Source organism: Cynocephalus volans, chromosome 16, assembly GCF_027409185.1.
Source record: "Cynocephalus volans isolate mCynVol1 chromosome 16, mCynVol1.pri, whole genome shotgun sequence".
Lineage (NCBI taxonomy): Eukaryota > Metazoa > Chordata > Mammalia > Dermoptera > Cynocephalidae > Cynocephalus > Cynocephalus volans.
In genome coordinates, this window is record NC_084475.1 from 31,222,665 (window position 1) to 31,227,401 (window position 4,737).

The window sequence follows — 4,737 nt, forward strand, 5'->3', positions numbered from 1 at the left end:
AGAGAAAGAGAAAAAGTGAGAGAGAGTGAGATAGACAAAGGGGGAGAAAATATTTTATGAATTCATGACCATGTATGTACTGAGGAGGTTCCAAAAGGAATTATGTTTGAAGTGATTAATAAAGATGGTCTAGCTCTCTCTTGCTTCTGCCTTTCTCACAATGGGACACCCTGCATTGCTGAAGTCACCACCAAAGAAGGCCCTCACCAGATGTGTTCCCTGAACTTTGGACTTCCCAGCCTCAGAAACTCATGGTGAACTTAGATACCTGGACCAGTCTTTCTGCTGAAAACCTAAAATGCTGGATAAAATAAAATCTTGAATACATCAATGCTCTGGCACAAAAGTAAAGAATACATAGGCCAAAGGCTAATTGGAAACCCATTGAGTCTTCAAGACAGTCATTTTTAATGGCTGCTAAATATTACATTGAATAGATGTGCTTTAGTTTACTTTACCATTTCTCTGTTATAAGAACTAAAAGAGTAAATGGGTCCAGTAATTGGAATGACTTGGGATAAGAGTGCTGAAACCCCAGGAGCTGAAAATGTTGCAGGATTAAGCCAGATTTACAAAATGGGAAGCTTGCCTGAAGCTGTCGATGCTGCCAGGCCAAAGGCCACTCTAGTGGACAGTGAGTCAACAAACAATGAACTCACAAACTTGAACTGGCTTCATGAAAGTACTAATCTAACAAACTTCAGCCTTGGAAGTGAGGGTCTTCCAATTGTGATTCCATTGTATGGCATAGAGAGACATGATGTGCGCTCTTTTGAACCATCTTGCTATCAGAACCCAGAAAAAACATCAGCAACTTCAAAGCCCCCATACTCCTTCAGTCTTCTCACTTATATGGCTATTGAACACTCTCCAAATAAATGTTTGCCTGTCAAGGAAATTTATATTCTGGATCACTTCCCATATTTTGCTACTGCACCAACAGTCTGGAAGAATTCTGTTTGACATAATCTGCCTCTGAATAAATGTTTTCAGAAAGTGGAAGAAGCTATGGCCAGGTTAATGGAAAAGGTTCCTTATGGTATGTTGTTCCAGAATATAAACCCAATCTCATGCAGGCGCTGAAGAAGCAATCTTTTTCCTCAGCATTAACATTGTATACCCCACCTGTATCTCCACAAAGTGGTTCTTTATCACTTCACTAATTAACTCTGTACTCAAGCAGAACAAGGTGTGAACCCTCAGAGAATCTGGTATTGATGCTGTCACTGCAATGATGCTTTTAGCTACTTATATAGAACAAGGGATTTTCAAATGTGAGAAGCCTCTTACTCTTAAAACAGCTTTGCAAAAAAAGAGGAGTTATGGCAATGCATTTAATCATCCCAGTGCTGTATGCTTACAAGAGAGTGATTTTTTAGCCACCAGCATTGATCCAAAAGAAGATCACAATTACAGTGCAAGTAGCATTGAAGCACAGCGTTATGCATCCAGGACGAGCGTGTCTTCCCTATCTTCTGTGGATGAGGTATATGAATTTATCTGAAAGAGCAGCCATGTGGGAAGTGATGGCAGTGAAGGATTTCATAGTGAAGAAGACACAGATGTTGATTACGAAGATGATCTTGGAGACAGTGGCTATGCATCACAAGCTCGTGTAGATACCTCTAGAAAAGGGCAGCCAGGCAAAAAGATGCGAAAACAGTCATGCCAAGAAATTGATGAGGAGCTCAAAGAGGCAGCTGGATCTCTGCTCCACCTCGCTGGAATCTGTACATGTCTAGGTTCCCTAATAAGTACCGCAAAGATACAAAATCAAAAGCAATGGAAAACATAGATTCTTATTAGTGTGAAATTATTTTAAAGTGTGGTAATACTCTTCTACTTAATTCTTTACAAGGGATATCAGAACCATAATGGACTTCTTTAGTTTTAGAATGAGGAAGGGGTGCTAATTACTTGTTTCTTTTAAAACCTTTTTTTTTTTTTTTTTAAATAAGAAAGCTTTATTAAACAATTGCTGTTAGGATCATGCCCAATCGTAAATATACCATACGACGTCCTAAAAGCATGCTTTTTGTGATAAGTGCCTCTAAGATTTGGGCATTTTTGCATTAGAAAATCTTTGGCCTCGGGCCGAGCCCGTGCTGCACTCAGGAGAGTGTGGTGCTGGGAGCGCAGCGACGCTCCCGCCGCGGGTTCGGATCCTCTATAGGAATGGCCAGTGCACTCACTGGCTGAGTGCCGGTCACGAAAAAGCAAAAAAAAAAAAAAAGAAAAGAAAAGAAAAAAAGAAAAAAAGAAAATCTTTGGCCTCTGTCTTAAACTTGTAGGAAAAATCTTTTCTTCTCTTGATGTGTCAAAATGTAAGATTTGGCAACTCCATAATTTTATTTTTCATTTTCTTTTCCCATCTGTAATTAACTATAGTTACTGATCCAGCTACAAATTTTACTGATGTCTTTGTCATATACTTCTATCCTGACAAACAGCCCAGTAGGATACGATTTGGATTTTTATTTTGTCTTAACTTTTGTTTTGAAGTGTTTTTTGTTGTGGCGTGAGCAGAGTCAAAATATAAATTGGAAAAGATCCTAGATGTCTAGAAAGTTCCTTTTGGTTACCTACGTACAGAATACAACAAAAAGTTCTAAGATTTAGAAAAGGCAATTTTGTGGTGTGATTCATCTAAGAACACTTCAATTCCTATTACAATGGTATCTTTGAAATGTTTTAACTTCACAGACATTGCATAGCATTTACTGGAACCTTTTGCTTTTTTCCCCCCCGAAGTGCTTTGCAACCATTGTTTCAGACACTACCTGTCTTGAGTAGAATTTATCCAGTGAAAAGATATAGTCACAGAGTGTGTTACAGAGTAACATCTATTTTGACACACTTTTGCAATAAGAGAGAATCTTTCATTTGCTTGCAAATGTATCACATCCAGAGAATCTTGTAATAGGAATGAAGTGGAATAAAACATTCTGAATACTTATTACTTATGTCATCATAAGTAAAGGTAGGTCATTTAGGGTAGAATTTCTCCCCAAGCTTTGTTTGAACTAAATTCGTATGTATACCGAATTAAATTTTAAAAGATTTAATGAAACTATAGAGACAAAATATCTTCATGGATTTTAAAATTTGTATAAAATTAGATCTGATACAATACATTCTTTTGGGGAGGTATGTAAAACCTATATGTACCATTAATCCTTGCTAAAAAATTTACTGTTTCAAAAGTGAATTGACTAAAGTATTTTAAGTATTTGAGCAAATCTGCTTGTATGAGACAGTTTTTCATAATATCATTTATGTAGTTTGAATACATTATTCAGAAAGAACAAGGGATACTAATAAACTAAACTTATTCACAATATATATATTTTACAGTGGAGGAAGCAACTTTCTAAAAGTTTGATCTTAGCTTATGTTATACCATGTGTCATAGACAATGACGTTTTTATTTTTCTAATAACTTACAGGTGCACATACACACACAGGCTCTGATGTTGATTTGCTGCTTTTTAGCTGTTTCTATGACTATCAAGCATTTTCATGGATTTTTTATTTTTTATGAGACAAGTATTTTTATCTTAACTAATGAATTTTATTTGGGCAAAACTGTCAAATGAGAAGAATGACAACAAAAACGTCTTTTTCAATGGAAAGAGTTTAAGCCAGGTATAACAGCATAAATATTCTCTGACCTGTTTCCATGTTAATTGTAATTGAACCTGGGTAGCCACATTAATAAAATTGGTGCTACTGAAATATAGTAATTTTTAAATTTGTTGATAATGGAAAGTAGCCCTTAAGCATGCAGGATGAGGTATTTGGATTTTTCTTCTTCATATATGTCACATATATAGAAAATGGCAAAACTAAGTTTACACCATTTACTGTAGATGGTGAATAAAACACCAAAAAAAAAAAAAAAATGCTTTGACCACAATATAAATAGTAAAGAGATTACAGAAATCGTTTTGATAACAGTAATTTAAGTTCTTCACCATGGAACTCTGGATAGACCTTAGCAGTGCTTCAGTGATCTGGTTCCATTTTATTTTTTCCTACAGAAATTCTGTACCACAGATGTTCTTCCTGGTTCCTGACCATTAGATCCTTACTCTTTATAAGTAAATGAAAATGATCTAAGATAAGGAGGGGGAGAGCTATTCCCAGCTCTAATAGGGATCTTCAAAGTTACTTTGTCTTAATATATGTAACAATAACTCTTTCAACTCTTTTATTTTCTCTCCCTCTTCATGTACCCCCCTCTCAAATTTAAATGTTTGTTACATTCATCACTAGCAAGGATGATAAACACGTGTGCTCTAAAAGCTAACAGGGAAAAGATACAACACAATAATTAACACTTAATTCTTGTACAGAATTCAGTGTATAACGTTCCATTTGCTAATGTACCAAGTCAGTTATTTTCAAGGGGAAGAACCTTTTAATTACGGTTCTCCTATTTACTTCCATAGAAGCTATGATTCTCAATCCTCAGGAGTGTTGAGATAGAAACATGGCTAATAAGCACCCAATTAAAGGAAGTCATTCCAAGTCCTATGGACTGGAAATTATATTCCTAATAATATATTAATAGCAAATTTTACTCTTATAAAACCAACTTGAAAACCCCAAAGAGATTACATATTTTCTGACATATTCTAAAACTGTGACAAGCTGACATACAATTTGTCTTACATCCAAGTACTATAAATTTTGTTGCAATTTATTCCAGTTAATAGATCTCCTGTAAAAGTTTTG

General features: G+C 35.5%; 1 pseudogene; it reads left to right on the forward strand.

Moving 5' to 3' along the window:
* Positions 1-489: 489 nt before the first annotated feature.
* Positions 490-1,795, forward strand: LOC134364498 (forkhead box protein N2-like; annotated as a pseudogene).
* Positions 1,796-4,737: the final 2,942 nt, after the last annotated feature.